The sequence below is a fragment of the Stegastes partitus genome, unplaced genomic scaffold, assembly GCF_000690725.1.
Source record: "Stegastes partitus isolate 25-593 unplaced genomic scaffold, Stegastes_partitus-1.0.2 Scaffold158, whole genome shotgun sequence".
Lineage (NCBI taxonomy): Eukaryota > Metazoa > Chordata > Actinopteri > Pomacentridae > Stegastes > Stegastes partitus.
The window spans coordinates 528,035-537,640 of NW_007577889.1; positions in this window are offsets into that span (position 1 = coordinate 528,035).

The window sequence follows — 9,606 nt, forward strand, 5'->3', positions numbered from 1 at the left end:
GATATCTCATCTCAAAGTAAGAGAGTCAGGACTTTGTCTCATAGATCACAGTCTCAGGCAATCTCACGCTCAGGACTGAAATAATAGCTTTCTTGAAAACAACTCATTTTTCTTTCCTTCTGCACTAACTCTGCTTTTTAATATATCTGTGAAACTTGTTTCAGTTGTGCATTCTTTGTGTGTTTTGACTTACTTTGTGTGAACACGTGTGTGTGTGTGTGTGTGTGTGTGTGTGTGTGTGTGTTAGATCATGCCTGTAGGGGTGTTGTGTCGAACATGACCTGCCACTGAAGTGGAAAATTAGTCACTTTAAGCATGCAGCTCAGTCAGGGTTGTCCCTGCAACTTGCAGGGTTTACTCTTTTTTTATTCATTGCTCTCTCTCTCTCTCTCTTTCCCTGTTTTTCTGACATTTTCCTTCCTTCAGTTTTTCCCTCAATCCCCCACAGTTTTCCCAGTTTACCACCTTCTCTCTTTAACTGCTTCACCATTTTCTTAAACAGTCACTCTCTCCTCTGTGACAACTGCTATTGGAATATCTTCTGAATACAATAATTTCTTATGTTATGACAAATATGCGTAACTTAATATAAAATTCCTAATGTAATCATCTAATTAAAATAAATCAGGATGACCTCTCCGGGTTCTCCGGCTTCCTCCCACACAGTCCAAAAACATGTTGAGGTTAATTGGTGATTCTAAATTGTCCATAGGTGTGAATGTGAGTGTGCTTGGTTGTCTGTCTCTAAGTGTGGCCCTGTGATAGACTGGTGACCTGTCCAGGGTGTCCCCTGCCTTCACCCTAAGTCAGTTGGGATAGACTCCAACCCCTAGTGACCCTAGTGAGGATTAAGCGGTGTATAGATAATGGATGGATGGAAATCAGGATGACATTATTGTTATTACAAAGTAATGCGATGAGTCAAGAAGTCATGTTTTAGTTCCTATTTTAACAAATTCCTTTGGTTAATCACATTGTGCTGTAATGCTTATGAGTTGAAAGGGTTTTATAGTAATATGCTGGTGCATTTCCATGAACTTTGGGGACCTAGAACTTGACTTTGGTCCTGACTATTGGCTAAACTAGAAAGCATCTTACTAAAGGTCCATATTTCATATGTTTTCATAAAGCTCCTGAAAACTTAGCTTCAGATCATTTTCTCTACATATTCATGGATGCATTCAGAAAGGTGACAAATTAAAGGACAGATATGAACCTTTGACCCTAACATTGAGGGGATTAAGTGGCTCTGTTATGTTCTGGAGTGCATTTTGCTGTTTGGATCCAGTTCTTTAGAGCAGAGGGTCAATGCAAATCAATGTATAGTTTTCCTTAGAATAAAGTTGTTCCTTATACTGATGGTAGTGATGGTTTTGATGATAGGATGCAGGATTTGATGAGTATGTGAAGATATGAATGAAAGATATGGCCTTCACAGTCACCACATGTGAACCTGCTTGAGCCCCTAAATAACATTTCAGACTGATGTGTTACACAACGCTCTCCTCCACTATCATCAAAACACCAAATGAGAGATATCTTTGAAAAGAATCATGTTCATCCTTTCAGTCGTGTTCCAGAGACTTGGAGAATCCACACCAAGGTGAACTAAAGCTGTTGTTGGTGGCACATGGTGGCCTGACTTTTTTTTTAGACAATTTTCCACCCATCTGCAAATAAAAATCGAATTCTTTACATTCTTCACTTGGTCATGTGCGACACCATCAGATGTTTTGCCCTAAACTGACAAATGTTTATGTTCAAGTGACAAGATTCCTGTGATTATGAGCAAAATAAGAAGTCACATGATGTTATTATAGGGCTACAAAATCTGCCTGGGGAAGAGAACGGGGTGGATGGACGGGTTAGCAAACCATCAATACTCAGCATTGTTTTATGCTTTTAACCATGACCATCCCATAACCTTCACAGTGTGTTTGGAACCTCTGCAAAGTACTTAATCCACATCATGACGTTTTCCTAAACCTAACCAAGCTGTTTGCTCCCTGCCTCTAAGTTCTGTTATCCATTCTGCATCTGTTTTATTCCCTCCTCTCCTTCCTCTCACAATCCATCCACAATAATTACCCTCCTCTCTATGCTTCACCGTTCCTCATTTTATTCCTGCCCTGTTGTTCCCTCCTTCCAGAATCTTTCTAATGGTATTTATGAGTGGGCTGAAGTTCTTGTCTTATCCATATTTCAGGAGCACCAACTTGTCCAAGTTATTAGCAGGCCATTACAGCCTCCTCCTCGAGCAGTTCAACCACCAGCCTCAGCCTCAAATCCCTTCATCTCTCCATTCTTGTAATTTCTATTCCATCCCAGTGGGTTCCCTCCACTCTGGTACTCCTTCAGTTTTATAGCTCTTGCCTTATTTCCACGGCTTTCTGCTATTCTTTTTCCCCATTTGTGCATTAGCAATGAAAGAGAAATGCAATAATGGAATCCAAACTCAGTATCAGTTGCTCCAATTTTACGACTACGGCAATATTTACAATTGTGTGCACAATTTTCTAAATAAATGTTATTTAAAGTGTACAAAAATACACTCATGCATATTGGAATGTATCCCCCCCCCCCCGATTGAAATCCATCCCTTAGACCACACAGACTGTAAACACATTAAAGGGAAGCTGTAAACAAATATAAGGATACATTTAAATGTTTATGAGTGCATTTGTCAGCCCCATAAGGCATCTGTAGCTAGTACATTAAAAATTAATGAATGACAGGGTGTATTTATTGCATTATCAACCAGCTATTAACTTTATATTTGGACAGTTGTGGAAGCGCCATAAAAGTTAGAATTGTTGACAAAAAATCATGAATGCATGGTTAAGAATTACAGTGTGTTCTAAAAACAAAACAATGTAATGCTTGTAGATGTTAAATAGGAAAAATGATGCATATCCGCAAACCTTTGAGGACCCGAACACCTCTAGAGTCAGAAATCTATTAGAACCCTGGACACAACCTGTAAAATAGCAAAGTACAGCCCAAAAAATTACAAACAATCCACCCTGCACACATCTTACACTATATGACAGATTACATTAAAAACGCAATAATCATGTTGTCTATATAAATCAAAAGAGGCTGTACATACAGGAAAAAATACAGTATTACAGAAACTGGCGGATGAGCAGCTTAGAGAGCCTCAGGCAGCAGAAGACAGAGGGTGATGAGGAAGAAGAGGATACATCGTGGAAGACCAAACCCGTCCATGGGGTGTATCATCTGCAGATCGAAGGAGTGGCTGACATCTTACCAGTGGCTAGAAAAAGGCTGGTCTGAAAGGCAGCACTGAGACTCTGATCATGGTAGCTCAAGAACAGGCCCTGAGCACCAGAGCAATAGAGGCTGGGATCTCCTACAGCAGACAGGACCCAAGGTACAGACTGTGCAAAGACACCCCTGAGACCATCCAGCACATAGTAGCAGCGTGTCAGATACAAGCTGGGAGAGTACACACTGAGAAAGCATAAGCGAGTGGCTGGGATAATGTACAGGAACATCTGTGCACTGGAGGGGTTAGAAGTCCTCAAATCCCAGCGGGACACATCACTGAAGGTGGCTGACAACAACAGAGTGAAGATCCTGTGGGACTTCAAGCTCAAGACTGACAAGCAGCTGCTGGCTAACCAACCAGACATCATGGTGGTAGACAAGGAGCAGAAGAGGGCAGTTGTAATAGATGTGGCACTCTCAGCTGACAGTAACATCAGGAAGAAGGAGCATGAGAAGACTGAGAAGTAGCAGAGGCTGAAGGAACAACTGGAACAGATGTGGAAGGTGAAGGCCAGGGCGGTTCCGGTGGTAATGGGAGCATTAGGGGCTGTGAACTCTAAACCGAGAGAGCGGCTCCAGCTGATTATAGGTACATCTGAGGTCTCTGTAACTCCATGTCTGGGTCGTTGCTGGGTGTACACCCCCAGACTGACTAGGGTCATCAATTCAGTTATGTAACTTTACCGCCTTCCATTAAACAAATACAAGGTGTGTCAGAAAAGTTCCAGGACTGGTGTCACAAAAGATATATTTCAAACCCAATCTACAAACTACCAGTTTTCCCCTTCTGACGATCAACCAGCACGTCTACTAAGAGATCCTGCAGCGTTTGTTTCTTTCAGTGCGCGAGAAGAGGCGGGAGTTGTTGCAGGACAAGTCGTGGCTGCTTCACCATGACAACAGCTCACAATGCCCTGAGCATCCCACAGTTCCTGGCTGAGAAGAACATCTCTGTGCTGGAGCAACCTCCCTACTCCCCCCACCTGGCTCCGTGGGATTGTTTCCTCTTCCCCAAGCTCAAGGAGGTCATCAAGGGGACCTGTTTTGAAGACGTGGACAACATCAAGATGGCTGTGACGACGGAGCTGCAGAGGATCCCGGAAGAATCCTTCCAGGAGTGCATGGCGGCGTGGCAGAGAAGGCTGGGAAAGTCGATTAGACTGCAGGGGGATTACTTTGAAGGGGAAAACTTGCAGTTTGTAGTTTGGATTTGAAACATATCTTTTGTGACACCAAGTCCTGGAAACTTCTCTGACACACCTCGTGTAACTCATTATCTAAAACACCCCTCCCAAGTCAAACATTTACGTAATTTCACCACCAATACAACGCAACCTATAACCCAGGTTAATATGGTATCTTCTGCTCCAACGCTCGACTGCTTTGGCTTCTAAATCAAACAGCATTTGCTCTGTTTCAAACTCTGAGATGCTGGAAGAGAGAAACTGAAAATTATGATGTCACTTTAGCAAAACACTTCCATCTAAGATGAATGTGAATAAACTGGCTGAATTAACTAAACAGTGATGTAGCGCATCTTTTCCAAGATACTGTATTTAATGGATGTGCATAAAGTTGTGAGTGAAGATTCACTGTGATTTATTATGGCGCGTGCACTCGCCACAGCAACAGAAGGAGATAAGAAGCATCTCAATGAATGTTTACCAAGTGTCTTCTTTATCATGTGCTGCCTGCAATCAGAGACTGACTCATCATCACAGATGGGCTGTGTATGTGTTTCATAATTAATTCATTAAAAACGTACTCATACATTGTCGCCAAACATACTTGGCCAATCAAACTAATTATGAACTTAATTCATATAAAAGTAGAGCAGTTAAAAAACAAAACTACACCTTTGTTGGGTCCTTTGCAGTATCTGGTTATGGATGGTACTTGTTCTACCTTAAAATCTGTGAATAGTCATCATTACCATGCAGCATAGTTGATTACACTCCTGTTCATGCCAAATGACATACAGTCACTAATAATAGCCGGCCATGTCTCTAGTGACGAGGAGTGGCTGTGTTCCTGATAAAATAAGCCACATCTATCAACTATAATATCTCCCTCAACAGAGCTGTAAAACTTTATTTAAATGCTAATGTCTGTTTGACAGATTAGCATACACAGGTGCAATATATTTTCTGCTGTTTGACTGGGCTTACAGCGCGGATATTTCACTCCGTAAGGATTCACTCTGCAGCAGTTACTCAGCTGTCTATGGCTTCATACAAAAAAAAGACTTGAAATTCATTGTGTGATGATGTATTACCGCTTGTGGGGGCATTTCATTTAACCTGTCCCATCTCTTCGACGGTCAGGGTTCAGATTCAGCCACAAAATTGCAAGAATTCAGTGTCTCATCTGGCTCTCAATCTGTCAAAGCTGTTATCTTCATAAATGCACCTGCACGACTTCGACGTTACTTGACTATTAAAAAAACCAAAAAGTATTCCAAACCAGATTCCTTATTATGAATACATACGGAATTAAATCATAAACAGGTGATGAAACTGTTTCTCCTAGTTGAAATGGCTGATGAGGAAACATGCATGTGAACTTTAGACACCCTGGGGTGTTGGCGAGGTAGCTGTTGCGCAAGTCTGGAATATAAATCTGGCATCAAAAAAGGATGAAAAGTATTTGATCTCAACTTCTGATTGAAGTTTTCACTTTTGAAGACAGCATAAGAGTCTTGAAAGATCGATAAACTCACCTTAAGAACTTCAAATGTTATGAAATCATGATGAAATTATTACTTTTTCTTTATTTGCTCGACTCTCGATCATCCCGCACGATCGCACACTCTGGGAGGGATTTTAATGTCTTTAAAGCGGGACTCATCAAAGGGCACCGGCTGTCTGTGTATCAAAGCCATGTACCCCAGGTAAGGTTTGCAGCAGCCACGCATGCATTGTGGTCCAGAGAAGGGCAGAAGTGATGAGAGTTAAAGCAATGGCTCAGCGCTAGTTTAGCAAGTGCCTCATTATCTCTCCATTAGCGTCCTCAATTGATTGTGCTGCTGCCTATATGGTTGCTGTGTTTGACTACCATTTTCTGTTATTTTTACTTTCTGAGTGTGTCTTATCATTGAAGGGACATTCACAAAAAGTTATTCAATCTAAACAGCAATATTCGTGATATTCAGGGTCCGAGCACTAACAGTGAAAGGACCCCATTGAAACACTTGTGATTATTATTATTTTTCGCCACATACAAATGCGTTTTTGAAGGCCTAAACACACTCAAAAACTCAACAAAATTTGCACACACATCCGATCGGTGTACGCGATTCATATTATAATGGAATGTGGGGCTGTCAATGGCAAAATGGCTCCACAGCGCCCCCTTGAAAATTTTAATGGACTACTCTCGGGACTACATTTGACCTAGACCTACGCAATTTGGAAGGCATATGTAGCAGGTCAGGATGTACAAAAAATCGACCAGTGCCAAGCCCTAAAATGCAAACTGGCTGAACAGCGCCCTGTGACGGCCACAGGCCTTCTCAGTGTGTTGTCCTGCCTCTGCTTTCCTTTTCCCAGTCTGGACGACCTGTCCCTCCCACTTTATTAAAAGGATTGGCCTAACCTGTTTTGTGCCTTTAAAAGCTGGGTAAATTCAAGATGGCTCTCACCTGTCCAGGGTGTCCCCTGCCTTCACCGGCTGGGATAGACTCCAGCCCCCCGCGACCCTGGTGAGGATTAAGCGGTGTATAGATAATGGATGGATGTTGGTGGAGAGTGCTGTCAAATACACAAGTCAAAAATCTCCCATAGGTGTTCGGTTGGCTTGAAATCTGGTGACTGTGAAGGCCACAGTGTATACTTGCCATCGCTTCTATATTTATCAAACCATTAAGTGACCCTTCGTAGAGTACAGATGGAGGCATTATTTTCCTGGAAGAGACCACTCCTCTCAGAATAAAAATGTTTATCACAGAATAAAGTTGATTTGCTGTGTACCGTCCTTATAAGGATGCAAGTGGAACCAAACCATGGCAACAAAATGCCCCCAGAGCGCAACAGAGCCACCAGATCCTATCATTGTAGGGGTCAAGGGTTCAGCTGTTACTTTAACTCATTACTTGTATGGATGTTTCAAGGAAGAAACAAGAAAATACCAATAAATGAAGTCCAAACTCATCTTTATCATTTGGTCAAATTATTGGAGCAAAAAGTTAAAGCTAATGTATGTGACTTTCATAAAACCTTTACTGACAATATACTTCACTGCTTTTCCTACAGTATCAACTCTTGCAATGCAGTTGCTGAAACTGGAAACTGAAGTCTAATGCATATTTTTATGGGTACGTTAAGGCTGACAGCCATTAGTAAAGAAAGAAAAAAAACTGTGATAAATGTCTTGTGGGCAGCACAAAACTCGATGCGTTTACTGTATCCCTAATATCACCCATGATGCTTTTAATGCCCAACAAGCCACTCTGGGGTTGTGAACCTCAGTACCCAGTATCAAAGACTTTATACACTATCCACCCCAAGACACACTCCTATGATTTTCACAACATTGCACTTTGTGTTTTGCAATTCAATTCTGCAATATTAGCATATTAGCATTTCTTTTCCGGGACGTCTTGTAAGATGCACCAGTGAGGGATTTTGGTCTTGTTGTTGACTTCTACTGCATGTGCTGTAACATGAAACTTAGCATCCTCCTTGTGCTTTAACGCTATCTATATTCATTGCACAGTCCCTTGGACTAGACAAAGCAAAAGGAAGAGAACATATGTAAGTAGTATATACAGTATAACGCTATTGAGTAGTATTATTATACTACTAAGCTGGTAGATGCATTAGCGACACAAAAGCAACTCACACAGCGAATAAATGGCCAGTCTAGAGCATCGCTGACATGAACAAAGGGATTAAAATTTTAACTTTGGTTGGACTTAAAGCATCATACATATATATATATATATATATATATATATGTGTATATATAAAAGAAACATTAAAGTCTCAGTCTCTGTCTTTATAGTGACAGTGCATGCAGCCTTGTTTTCGGTTCAGTTGACACCTATCATATATTTATTACTTCATTTCTTTTGAAGCTGGATGAATTCCGGCTGAGTTTCCTCTGTAGTCGTCTTCAAAGTAAAGACCTGTGATGTCCGGTCCTCTACGTCTTACATCATATTTATTCCATTTCTTCTTCTTCTTCCTCTTCTCCTGTTCGCACACTGCAGCCGGGATACAGTGTTTCTTTTTTTTTTTTTTTTTAAGTGTCGGAGGAAATTTGGTGAATGGCTTATAGTTGTTGTCATTTCTTCAGCGCCTTCTCTCTGTGTTCTCCCTGTGCTCTCTGTCTCTTTCTGACTCTTCCCATATGGAGGGTGGTATGGCATCGTTATCCAGGGGGAGGCAGCCATCCAGTCAGAGAAATCAACAATTAGGACCCAATAAAGTGGAAAACCATATTTCCGTATGCTAATGAGTTTTCCAGCAGCCACAGTAGATTCTGATTAGGCCGCACCACTTCCCAAACATCGCTGTTATTGTTATTTATTCCATTTATGCGAAACCCCATTTATTTATTTCGTCATAGCGTTTATCGGGGCCGCGGTGTGGGGCCGACGCCTTTGGTGGGCTTCGAGAAAAGTGACGGACGAGGAAAGAAAGCTAATTTGATTCATGAGTAGATTTAATGGAAGAAACAGTGAAGCGTGAGAGCATCTATAATGTACCCCCAGCGACTGTTCTCCATACGTTCTCCCCAGCTGTCACAGGCAGTCAGCAGAGAGCAGAGACAAGGAGACGGTATGCGTTTCAAGCTGAAAGAGGCGGCGAGGGCAGATATACGAACTAGTCGCAGGGAGCAGCTCAACCTCCGCCTGCCTCCAACGCACATATGATGATCAAACACACGAATGTAAAGAGCAAGCTCACAATTAGCATCGACTCATCCGAGCAGCCTCTCTCTGCTGTCTCTCTGCTCCTCGTCAAAGGCAATTTAAAGCCAAGTGTCAAATAATATCCTCTAATTAGAATCTGAAGACACTTTCAAAAAAAAAAAAAAAGGAGAGAGATATCATATAACTTTGATGTTTTAGACCTACTTTTCAGTTGTTTTTTTTAACGTCTGTACAGCTGTGATTATCTTTATTAGAGTTTGTGTATTTGTGTGGTTTTGGATCCTGCTGGAATATAATGACATTAGAAGACATTTAATACAGCTCCCCGGTGCCAACAGACATCCAAGAATAATCTCACATTTTGTCATAATGACGTGATTTGCATTGCAAAGCATCTGTCAGAGGCCTCCGCTGAATCTGCCAAGGACCTCCCCACCTCC